General features: G+C 42.0%; 1 protein-coding gene across 4 annotated transcripts in view; it reads right to left on the reverse strand.

The window, feature by feature from the left end:
* The window catches only part of LOC106911046 (uncharacterized), a 307,017-nt gene that overhangs the window by 15,242 nt on the left and 278,282 nt on the right, over positions 1-13,493 (reverse strand). The window lies entirely within an intron of this gene.

Consider the following 13,493-nt stretch of genomic DNA (forward strand, 5'->3'; position numbering starts at 1 on the left):
TAAAGTCCATTAGACTTCCCAAAATACACAAAAGAAAATACAAGTTTTAATAAGTGGGCCCACAACAATTAACAAAAATGAAAGCCGGCCTTATAGTCATTACCCCGTTGCAGGCCTGATACCGACGACTCACCAAGGTCCTCGATGCACCAACCAAGGTTTAGCAAAGGTCCAGATCAGTCAAACCTCCTTTAGCAGCTTGTTGCTCCGTGCCTTTCTCAAAGGCGGGGAAAGCGCAGCTAGCTCCAAACAGCGGGCCCCGTGCAGGTGTAGTGGGTCTGTCCCTCTCCACCGCTCCAGTTCCAAAATTCCAGCGTCCAGCTCACCGCTCGCTCCAACCTCGCTCCTCCAGCAATCCCCTGGTCCAAGTGCACACCTTGGCTGTGGCACCTTCCCAGCAGTTCTGTCCACCAAAACAGCTCACACACCAAACGTCCAGTTTCTTTCATCTTTTTTTTTTCTTTCTTTCGCGGCACTCCCGCTCGTCCCGCCCCTCAGTCAATCCAAATTCAGGAAAAGTGCAATCACCCAATAAAATTCGATCTTGGGCAGAACAACCCAGAAAATACCCAGCACTCTAGTCTCTCACACTCTCGCGCTGACCTGTCTTCACAGACAAACTACACAGTATGGTTCTTTCTTAAAGTGACAGAACACATTTTAACACATTCTACTTCAACTATTGTCTTTTTAAATCAACTCTTTATTTTCTTCAGTCTTTTAACCCAAGAACCGAGAATTATATCCTTTTTTAATAAATGAATTCTTTTTAATAAATGCATTTAGATACCTTACATTTGTTATGGTTCTGGGAACCCAGAGGGGTTACACCCTCCCCGTCCTAAATGTCTGGATGTCCCCATCAGACAACTTTCTATTTGGTAAAAGAGCTGACAAACTCTCCTAACTGGGAACCTAAAGGGTTACACCCTCCCCGTCCTAAATGTCTAGATGTCCTCATCGGACAGTTCTGTATATTACAAACACCCACAGCTACATCTTGCTGCTTTTTGAACCGGGACATTGCGGGACGGACTACAGACAATAGTAGGATCTTCCTCTGTCTCTCTGGTTATGTATATCCTCACTCCCCTGTGGACTATGACCAATGGCTTGTCAGTGGGCTCTCCAGGCTCATCATAGCTCAATCGGATGACAAGCTTGACCAGTCGCTTTGTAGAAGAAACCTCAGTAGAGTCAACTTTATCTTCAGATACACAGGTTGTTGGGACGTCTCTCACTTCCAGCCCTGTGTCCGCCACAGGGTCCTCTGATGAAACTGTAACACCACTGGTGTCCTCTTCTGCAGCTGTGTCGTGGTCAAGCAATCCCTCCTCATTGCATGACAGAGTTGGTCCACCAGGATCTCTTTCGGAGATGACCTCAGATCTGTCATTAGCAAGGGACAGCAACTGGACAGGTGGAGGACATGTTAACCAGGCATCATGGACAACTCCTCTGCAGTAATACTGAGGGGTGTCAACATCATCCTCAGAATCCTCATCTCTCGCTTCCTCTGCTGAATGCTGCACCTCAGACCTTGCTTTAGATACATCAGTGGACCTGGTGGAAGGTCTCTGAGGCAAGCAGCTTTTGTCTGGGATTTCTGGAATCCTCACCAGAAACCCTATTGGTAGCAGATGGTCTCTGTGAAGAGTCTTTACTACTCCTCGTCCACTTTCTGGTTTTACGCGATACACAGGTAAGTTAGGGAGCTTTCCAACAACCACATAAGGTTGCAAATTCCACTTCTCCTTTAACTTGTGTTTTCCAGGGATTCCCAGGGCCCGAATAAGAACCCGATCCCCCTCCTGCAGGTTCTGGACTCGTACCCTGCTGTCATAGCTTCGCTTGTTTTTCTGATGATTCTTGTTGGAAGCCTCAGTTGCAAGCTGGTAAGCATGACGTAACTCTTTTCTCAGTTTGTCCACATATTGATGATGTTTTGCGACTTCTTCCCCAGCTTGAGACAGACCAAAACACACATCCACAGGCAGGCGAGCATCTCGGCCAAACATCAGGAAGTATGGTGAATATCCTGTGGCCTCATTACGAGTACAGTTATAAGCATGAACCATAGATGCAACATGCTGACTCCATTTCTGTTTGTCCTTTGGGTCGAGAGTGCCCAACATAGACAAGAGAGTACGATTAAACCGCTCTGGCTGAGGATCCCCTTGGGGGTGATAGGGTGTAGTTCTTGATTTCTTTATCCCCAGCATATTAAGGAGCTCTTTTATCAGCGAACTCTCAAAATCACGGCCTTGGTCCGAGTGGATTCGGCATGGCAGGCCATAGTGCACAAAGAACTTTTCTAACAGAACTTTTGCAACTGTAGTAGCTCTTTGGTTGCTGGTGGGTATGGCCTGAGCATACCGAGTAAAATGGTCGGTAATAATGAGAACATTGGCCACCCCACGAGAATCTGGCTCGATTGACAGGAAGTCGATACAGACCAAGTCTAATGGGCCTCGACTTGTGATCTGGTGCAGGGGACTCGTTTTGCGAGGCAAAGTTTTGTGAGTCACACATAAACCACAGGTCTTGACATAGTGCTCAATGTCTTGTGCCATTTTCGGCCAATAGAACCGATCTCGCACCAACTCGGTTGTTTTTTCAATACCGAGGTGCCCAAAGTCATCATGCAACTGCTTTAATACTTGCAGCCGATATTTTGGTGGAAGTATCAACTGGAAAACTTATTTCCCTGTTGGCCTTAGAGTCCTCCTATACATCAGTCCATTCTTTATCTGCAACTTTTCCTTTTCTCGCTGTAGCAGAATGGCCTCCTGATGATCAGTCTGAAAGGTACAGGGCCAATTTCCTGATTTTATCTCCATTTTAATCTTTCCAATAGATTCGTCTGAGTCTTGTTCATTTTGTAGATCTGTCATACTGAACTGTTGCACTGGGTTCTCACCAAGAGAGATGGGGTACACATACAGATCAGGAATGGCAGATGGAGACACACCCAGCTGATCCACACACCGCATGTTTTCAGAGAACCCAGTGACAGTCACAGTTTTGCATAAGGTTTTCACTCCAGATGGAGGTATCCACCCCTCCTCTTCAGAGTTTGCATTTCTGGAAAGCAGGTCGGCATCAATATTCTCCCTGCCTGGCCTCTACTGTATGCCAAAATCATAGGTGGACAGTGCAGCCAGCCACCTGTGACCTGTAGCACTAAGTTTGGCCGTAGTAAGGACATAGGTCAGTGGGTTGTTATCGATTCTCACGGTGAACTTGGCTCCGTACAAGTAATCATGAAACTTGTCGACAACAGCCCACTTGAGGGCGAGAAACTCGAGTTGATGGACAGGATAATTTCTCTCAGAGTTTCTCAGCTTTTGACTGGCAAAGGCTACAGGACGCGAGCCTTCTGGATGTTCCTGGTTGAGCACAGCACCTAGCCCATCAAAGCTGGCATCTACATGCAATATGTAGGGCTTAGTGGGATCTGCAAATGCTAGGACTGGTGCATTTGTAAGGCACTGTATTATTTTCTTAAAAGCAGTAGTACAGGCCAACGTCCACCTATCTCCAAAGGGCTCAGATTTTTTAAGGTAGGCAGAGTTAGAGTTAACTGCTTTCTGTCCCTTTTTAACAGGGGGGTAGCCTTTGGTTAAGTCTGTCAGGGGTCTCACAATGGATGAGTAGTTGGCAATGAATCTTCTGTAATAGCCACAGAAACCCAAAAACGACTGAAGGCTCTTAAGATCTGTGGGCTGCTCCCAGTTAAGGACTGCTTTGATTTTTTCTGGGTCAGTAGCAATGCCTGAAGCAGACACAACATGGCCGACATACTTGACCTGAGGTTGACAGAACTGACACTTATTGATAGACACTTTCAGGCCATATTCTTGTAATCGATCCAAGACTTTGAGGAGACGTTCCTCGTGTTCCTCTAGTGTCCGGCCGAACACTATTAGGTCATCCAGGTATACTAAGCATTGCAAGAGGTTCATGTCTCCGACAGCCTTTTCCATTAACCGTTGAAAGGTAGCAGGTGCTCCTGTAATGCCTTGGGGCATACGCTCAAACTGGAAGAACCCTAGGGGGCAGATAAAGGCAGTTTTCTCCTTGTCTTGGTCAGCCATGCCAATCTGGTAATAGCCATTTCGTAGATCCAATACAGAAAACCAGCGGCTTCCTGTCATACAATCCAAGGCTTCATCAATCCTAGGAACTGTGTATTGATCAGGGATTGTTCGTCCATTCAGGGTGCGGTAGTCAATACACATCCTGATAGAGCCATTCTTTTTCCTTGCCACCACAATGGGCGAAGCATAAGGACTGCGTGACTCCTTTATTACTCCTGCTGCCAGCAGTTTTTGCAAATGACTTCGCACGTCATCGATATCCGCAGGAGCAAGACGTCTTGATCTTTCTCGAAAAGGTCGTGAGTCACTGAGGCGGATGGTATGTTCAACTCCTTTGGCCAGTCCAACATCCCATTCCTCCAGGGAGAACACTCCAGCTCTCTCTGACAGCTTATTAGCAAGCCTCTCCTTCCAGGCACTTGGGATTGGGGAGTTGCCAAAATCAAACAATCCAGGATCTACTGTTTGACCTGACTCTCTGTCTTTGTGCAACTCGGTCACAATGTTGGCTTTATGAATACACGCCACAATGGTGCCTTTAGGGATAGCTTTGGGTTTTATTGACTCATTTTTTAACACCAGTGAGAAGTTGTTTACATTCATGTCAGATGGTAATAGAACACACGGTGTCACCATTATTCCATCTGGGAGAGATGGCTGCTCAGGAGGCTCAACCACCAACATATCCTGCTCCCAAGACTCTTTTGCAATGACTTTACAGGCAGCCAGTGCTGAACCGCCAGGGGGGACCTTAAGAGGTCCAGGACCCATCCATTTTATGTGTCCAACATTATCATCCAGCCGGCCTGAGGGGTGTTTCTGTTTAAATGTCTTTGGTGTACTGACAGAAACTCGCCATGACCGAGCCAGTCCATGGCATTCAGCTTCATCTGAAGTCTTGGGCTGGTGATGAAAATGACAGGCGTTGGTTCCCATGATTACTGGGGCCTGATCTGGACCCTTAGGGTCAGGGCAAACCAGGGCCAACACTGTCTTTGGCTCAGTGTGAAGTCCATCCTCCAAGAACTCAACATTCATAGCTATATAGCCCTTGTATGGATAGCAGGATTCACTCAGTCCCCAAAGGGCCAAGCTGGAAATAGGATGGAGAGGTAAGTGGGACAAATGGTCTGTGTACCAGCTTTCAAATATTATGGTAACACTAGAACCACTGTCCATCAGGGCGTTGGTTGGTTGACCTTCAATAATTACGTTACTGAGGGAGGCCTCTCCTACTAGTCCCTTAGGGATGCCTGTAGCATGTTGGGCATCTACTGCATTCCTTTTGACATAGCAGTTGGTGCTTGAGGTCTCTTTGTCCTGTCTGGTTGTCTCATTTCTTTTTTGTCTTCTTAGAGAACGAATCAATTTCTGAATTACTTTGCCATTGTCTTCAGGGGCTGTACAATGAGTAGACACATGTCCTCCTTCTCCACACCGGTAACAGAAGAAATCCTCGTCGTCATGATTGGTATGAGTTGTTCTTTGGCTACTAAGGTGAGGAGGAGCTTTATTCACTTTACTTGCTTTGTTTTCTGGTCTCCATCGAGCACCTTTAGTCTGAGGAGGATTGGTGTGTGTCACAGTCATCATATGGAGGTGATGTTGCACATCCTCAACTTGTTTTCTCAAAGCTTGAACTTCATCAGTTTGTCTGGGTTCCACCTCATCAGTATGGAAAACTTTTTGAGATTTCGAGGTGTTTTTTAACTGACCAGTTTGAGTTCAGTCACTTGGGACTGCAGCATCTTGATTTGAGCTTGCAGCTCCTGAACTTCAGGTTCTGACTTATTTTCATCTTCCACCCTCACTTGCCTGAAAACTGGTCTAGCTGAAGGAGCAGTGTTTTTCCTTATCAGTGATTGTTGAAACTCTTCCTCTCTGATTTCATTCAACAGTGTCAGGAAGGAAGGAGGATCACATTTTCTTTCTCTTAAGCGTAACTGTAGTAGCAGGATTTCGGACTCTGTGACTCCACGAAGGAGCTGGTCCACCCGTGCACTATCTCTCAGATTGGGAGTTATCCCTCCTCGCTGAACAACTCTTGTTAGGTTTCTCTCCACTCTCCGTAAAAAATCTGAAAGTCTTTCACCTGCGCTTTGGCTTAAGGCTCTGAAGGAGAAGTAGAGATCCTCAGGACTCTCTGGTGATCCAAATGCTTTTTCTAGAGCTTCAATATATTCCTCTGGGGATGCATCTGGATCATTAGCCCTCACGGCTTGTGCAATTTCCAGAGCTTTCTATGATCCTTTTCCGTTTCTCCCGAATGGAACAGTCACTCTCATCCACCATTAACTGTGCTTGCTCCATCCATGTATCCAAACTTTCCTCCCCTGGAGGTATGGGACTTATGCCAGAATATACACGAAGACGTCTGAAGACATTACTTTCTTGGGCAGGCCTCATTGTCTTTGCCAGCAGATCACCAACCGCTCTTATGATTGACCCTGCAGAGTTTCCTGGCATAGTGTCTGATGACATTTCTGGTGCAGCTGCTTCTTCAGTTGATGTCGAGCTATCTTGTGGGAGAGGTTCTGTTTGTCTCTTTTCCGTGTTGACATTTTCTTCATCTGCAGGCCCATGCAATGTCCACAGTTCACCTCCTTCAATAGGTGGCACATCTAGAGGTATAGTTTTTGTGTTTACTCTTTCACTACACTGGCATAACACCATTAGTGACTGGGATTGAGGGTTAAACATGCGTCCTCTCACCCTAACTCGTCCTAAGGCTTTGATAGTCATCAAAGTTTCTTCAATGTGCCTAACTGTGGCCTCTACGGGAACCTGCTTCACTACAAGTGCATGGGATGCGTCTAAGCCCTCCCCTGTACACCAGTTTTCCAACAATGACATTCTGTAGTTAATGATTTACTTTCCCTTTTTAAAACTACAAATTCAACTTAACAAAGATAGTAAAGTGGGTCAGACTTTAACATCAAAAACAGCTTAACTAAATAAACCTTAGGGTCTAGCTTTCACATACAAGCTAATTTTATCATTTGCTTATTTATTTTTTGTGTTTTAATCCCAGCGGTGCCTCCATTTATGTAGCGCTCTCTTATATCTATGTTGGATATAGCGCTCTGGGTTCGACTACTTCCCACTTGACCCTCCAATAATGAACCTTAATGAACGTAAACCCTTTATTTAACACTCCAACTTCAAAAAGTAAACATACAAATGAAAATCACAGGCTCAGACACCTGGTTATGAATAGGGTCTTTCCCCGTATGATCAAACCTTTAAATATTCCTTTACTGAACTTATTTTAGTCAGTCCCAAACATGTTAAAGTCCATTAGACTTCCCAAAATACACAAAAGAAAATACAAGTTTTAATAAGTGGGCCCACAACAATTAACAAAAATGAAAGCCGGCCTTATAGTCATTACCCCGTTGCAGGCCCGATACCGACGACTCACCAAGGTCCTCGATGCACCAACCAAGGTTTAGCAAAGGTCCAGATAAGTCAAACCTCCTTTAGCAGCTTGTTGCTCCGTGCCTTTCTCAAAGGCGGGGAAAGCGCAGCTAGCTCCAAACAGCGGGCCCCGTGCAGGTGTAGCGGGTCTGTCCCTCTCCACCGCTCCAGTTCCAAAACTCCAGCGTCCAGCTCACCGCTCGCTCCAACCTCGCTCCTCCAGCAATCCCCTGGTCCAAGTGCACACCTTGGCTGTGGCACCTTCCCAGCAGTTCTGTCCACCAAAACAGCTCACACACCAAACGTCCAGTTTCTTTCTTCTTTTTTTTTTCTTTCTTTCGCGGCACTCCCGCTCGTCCCGCCCCTCAGTCAATCCAAATTCAGGAAAAGTGCAATCACCCAATAAAATTCGATCTTGGGCAGAACAACCCAGAAAATACCCAGCACTCTAGTCTCTCACACTCTCGCGCTCATAGACATAATATAAGGATAGACGCCTCATGGACCGCTCTCGCCTATTGTCGCTGACGAGATTTAGGGCGGCCATCTTGGAGCGGTACTCCACTCCACTCAGCGTTATGTGTTTAGCAGCACAATGACGTATCAGCGGATTTAATCGATCATAACACACTTTTTTGTTACTGTAAACCATATTCAAACATCTATCAAAGCAACATTTATAAACAATTGTATTTTTAAGTATGTTTTTAATACATAGTTCATCATATTTAAATATGCTTAGTGGCTATAACAATAGAATAGGAATGGAATATTCTGATATCGATGTATGAAGTAATATCAATACATATTTATATAACTTGTTGAGAAAATAAATTTAGAATAAGCTAGTTTTAAAACTTAACATGTCTTGATTCAAATGCCCTAATTATGGTTTTGAAATTAGTATTGTATTCTGGCCTATTGACCTTTATTTTACCTGTAGTTACAGCAGATGGTTTGCTAGGATCGTTTGAACTGCCTTTTGTCTGTGTGGGAAAACAATCAGGAGAAGTTCCAGCTTTTCACACTCATCTGTGAAAGGCCGTAAACACGGCAGGGGTTTCTGGCTTGAGACAAAGGGTCAGAGATAGCTCCTGGTTGGATGAGCAAAGATACGCCTTATTTGAATAAATTAAATACAAGAGGATAAAACTTTCTACACAGAAGTAACACATTAGATTTTGCTCTTGCAACTTCTCCAAAGACGTCTTTGCTTTTTGTTTGTCGTTTCCATCTTTTGTCTTTTTCTCTCTCAGGTAAATTCTTGTGTTGTTTGTGCTCTGAGGTTTCTGATGTTTTGTGATGTTTTTGTCTGGTGATAGTATGCATCTGATTATTGTGACGTTGTTTCTCTGCGTGATCTCAGTCTTTGCGCACAGCATTTTTCTGAACCCGGGCATAAGAGAGGATTTAACGAGTCAAAAGGTTTTTAAAGTTCAAGAATTTTTCCTCTCTTAACAAACTATACAAACACTAATAAATAAAGATTAATAATGGCACAAATAAATAATGATAAATAGTGAAATACATATATAATATATTAATAATGATTAATACTGAATTATATATATATATATGTATATATATATGTTTTTCAGCCGACGAGTCCAAAATCCGATGTGAGATTCATCCGTGCTGCAGTGAATCCGTTACCACCTGTGTAAACTTTGCTGCCAGGGCCGTGCAGAGACCACTAAAGGGGCAGGTGCTCAACAAAAAAAAAAGGGCACATCTAACCTCCTTCTAGGACAGAATATTAACAAAGCCTCTCAGCTTTCAGAGTTTAATAAACAATGATAAATTACAAAATTGTGAGATATACAATCAAAGCTAACAAACATCTCTATATAGAGCATAACACTGGATAAGTAAGATATTTTATTACTAATTTCTTTCTGCAGATCTATTTTGTTATAGGAAAGTATTGCAATATTCAAACCCGCAATTTAGCAAGATATGTAAATCAGAGCTGGACCACCAGACATATTTTGTCTTTACAAAATTACACTATTAAAAAACAAGGGCACAATGCAACCTTTTAGTGACTGTAATCTATAAAAAGAGCTGCCTGTTTGCTACACTTGCAGTGGAGATGAAGATGGTCCATTCAGGAAAGCAGAGCTGCATCAAACTTTAACGTGGAACTGCAGAAAAAAACAAAAGCAAAAATTGAATTGTTAATGCATGTCACCATGAGAAAAGCCTACTGAGTTTTGCTTAAAATTAAAAAAAAAAAATTAAATCAAACATTTTTGACTCATGAAGTTAACTTTCTTTTTTGCAAAACAAACTTACTTGTCAGAAATCTTTTCTTGCTATTCTAAGTTTTTGTTTGTGACTCAAAGTTTTGCTTGTGATTCTTACATGATACTGTGGGCAGGACCCAAAATCACAACAAAAGATTTCTGATGTGTGCAAATAAAAGTTTGTGTTTGGTAAAAATTAGTTATTTAATTTTTTTAAAAAAGTCTTTTAAACAACTTTTTTTTAAAGGAATCATTACAATTCTAAAAGTTTTGATTACACTTTTATTTTACTTAACTGAGGTTAGTTTATTTTTTCTTTTTTCCATTGAATAATTGGGAAACAAATTTAACTTCATACTCTGCGAACCAGACCCTAAAAAGTAATAATTAATGACACACATTATATCTATCATGGTAACTCAGGGTGAGTTATTTTTAATTCTAAATGAATATCCTTGTTGGACTTTTATTTAAGTGCTATGTTTACCTAAGGCTAGAATAAATGCGATGTACATTATGCAGCAAAGGAAATTAGAAGATCTGACGTATATCCATTATGGAAATGGTAAGTTTTGGACGGGCGATGTGCCTCGTACACAGGGAAGAAGCTTTTTTGTTATCTAGCTTTGCTAGCAAAGTCGTTAGCTAGCAGCTAGCTAATAGCACAACAACAACAGCCTAATGTCTGTATGATGAAAATACCGAATAAGAACAGTTTTTCCTCACCTGGCTGTCTCCTCCGTTCTTCAGAGAAAGGCAGACAGAGGCCTTTCAGTGTCTGTTGTATCTCATTACTTCTCTGCTTAAACCGCTGAAGCAGAAACGATACTTCAACGTTTTCCGTTATCTGACAAGTAGCAAGTCTACTCCACTTTATTCACCAAAAACTGTTTTTTAATTCACCAAAAACTGATCTGTAATCTGGAACGTTCGCTATGCTGAGCTCCAGTTAGCCGCCTTATCTCACTGCGCGAGAGGAAACTGCGTCATGCGTCACGGGCAAAAGGTCAAAGGTAACAAGGTGACCGGAAGGCTTATTATGTTGTACAAAAAAAAAAAAAAAAAAAAAAAGCAAATAATTTTAGTACATGTTTTTATGTGTCAGAAGAGGGCTTAGGAAATATAATAGCAAAACAATAAAAGAAAATAAAAATAAATAAAAAAATAATAATTTGACCAAAAGGGCACTTTGGGGCAAGGAGCAAAAAGGGCAGGTGCTCAAGCACCCCCAGCTCCCCCCTCTGCACGTGCCTGTTTGCCGGTGAATGTTATAACACATAATATAAGTTTTATAATATGTGTTACATTGTTTCATTTCTAATATAGGCCCTTGTGTCAGATAATCTAAGTCAATGTTAGAGAATAATTAATTTATTTAGATTAACAGAATCTCAGTTAGCCTTCATAGCGGGGCTGAACCCGTATTACACCAAGCACTGTAGCTAATATTAGCTGGTATTTCGCCGGTGGACATAAATACAGTAAAGTAATATTCTAATCACAATATATACACAATAATATGTCCATCTTACTTGTGAAATGTTGCCTGTGGAGCCCTCACATCAATAATCCATCGACCAGAACAACAATATCCCTCAGTGCTGAGGCATCTTCTGCTGTTTTGATTGAGCAAAGTAGGAGGGTATACCGCTCCAAGATGGCCGCCGTATTTCCTGCGCCGGAGCGGCCAATGCGGGGTCTACTCTTATATTATGTCTATGCTCGCGCTGACCTGTCTTCACAGACAAACTACACAGTATGGTTCTTCTTTCTTAAAGTGACAGAACACATTTTAACACATTCTACTTCAACTATTCTCTTTTTAAATCAACTCTTTATTTTCTTCAGTCTTTTAACCCAAGAACCGAGAATTATATGGTACAATTATGTGTAAGTGTTTTTAAAGTTCTAATTTTGAAATTGGTACAAGTGTATTTTTAGTATACTTCAGATGTACTTATAGATAGCACACTTAAAAATTAGTGTACTTAAAGTGTACTCTCACAAATTTAAGTATGTTTGAAGTATACTAAAGTATATTTTTTTTCACCTGGGATCTCATCCCTATTTTCTGATGTGACTTAATGATTATGCATTTTAAACTGCACTAATTTTAGCACTTTTATTATTAATATTCTACTGTAAAACTAAAACTGTAATATTAACATGTTTTGCCGGAGCTTACTGATAAAGTTCATGAAGTGGTAAAACTAAAATACTGGCAGCTACAGACAGCATTATTTTACTCTTTATTTAGTTTCACCAAAATAACAGTAAATTACTTAAAATGTTATTACCGTGTTGCACATGTAATTTTACAGCAAATTACTGGCAGCTAAATTCACCAGAATTTTACCATATCTATAGTTTGTAATTACCTTAAAAGTAATGTACTGTCAAAATAAAATAGGGTGCATAAAAGTTAAATTTACAATAAAATACTGGCATCTGTAGCTGCCAGTACTTTACTGTAAATTTACAGGATTATTACTTAGAGTCAACTTGATGTTCTAAATGATTCCCATCAGAACCGGTCCAATCCCTGCCAGCATGCCTAGGTGGGCCCCATGTGGGGAAAAGGAGGGCAGCCATGTGGGTCCCATATGGGTTTGTCCGCGGGTTCCACGATGGCCCCACATGGGTTTGCCCATGTAGGGCCACAGCCCACATGGGCCCTGCATGGGCCCTATATGGTTTAGGGCCCATTTAAGTATAATACTTTTTAAGTGCCCATGTGGGCTGTGGCCCTACATGGGCAAACCCATGTGGGGCCATCGTGGAACCCGCGGACAAACACATATGGGACCCATATATCAGCCCTCCTTTCCCCCACATGGGGCCCACCTAGGCATGCTGGCTGGGATCCTCCAACATGTTCCTGATCATTGATCCTCCTGAATAAAGTCCAGCCTTGTTTAAAGAGCAGAAAGATCTGATTCTCAGACAAACATGTTGGTTTAAATGACTGAGAGAAGTTTGATGATCTTAGTGTTTTTCTGACATGGAGAAGAACCAGGAGTCGTTTCCACTCTGACCATCCAAGGAGGATCTGATGGAGCTTCATTCAGAACCAGATGGTCCGATAGAGACCATCTGGTTCTGAATCAGATCCACATGATAATTTGTTTAGTTCAGCTGTAGAAATGGTTAATGATCCGCCATGTTGGATGATGTTTAAACCTCAGAGATGAAACTGGAATCATGAAGTTCATTAAGATGTTTTGTTCAGCATGAATCTGTCTTCAGTCAGATTTAGAGAACGATCCAAATATTAACCTAGAAATGAAATTCACTGCTGCACTTTTGTTTTTGTGCCAAAATAATATTGGACAAAGTAACTGAGTCTGTTTTATTTTTAAAAGTTTAGTTTATGCAAAACAGAACAAAATGCAATGAAATGTTTGTGGTTCAAAGGTCATGTCAACATCATAATTTGTGTCCTGACTGAGGTTTTTCTTTGTTATATACAAATATTTTAGAGGTTGTAGCAGAAAAGTGAGTTCATTATAGTTAAATGTCGTTTGCTGTTCATCAGCAGTAATTGTTATGATGCCGATAACTGGCCAGTAGGGGGCAGTTTCATAGTCTGAATGATGGTTAAATTGACTTGAGAGAAACATCAGATGAGATTTTGTGACTTTTGTTAACTAGATAGATGTGGAGAAGCTCTTGGTAGAGACTGTGGATGTAAGGTGAGGTAATTTTATTTATATAGCTCATTTTCAGCAAC

The sequence above is a fragment of the Poecilia mexicana genome, unplaced genomic scaffold, assembly GCF_051168715.1.
Source record: "Poecilia mexicana isolate PSO_F unplaced genomic scaffold, ASM5116871v1 scaffold_12, whole genome shotgun sequence".
Lineage (NCBI taxonomy): Eukaryota > Metazoa > Chordata > Actinopteri > Cyprinodontiformes > Poeciliidae > Poecilia > Poecilia mexicana.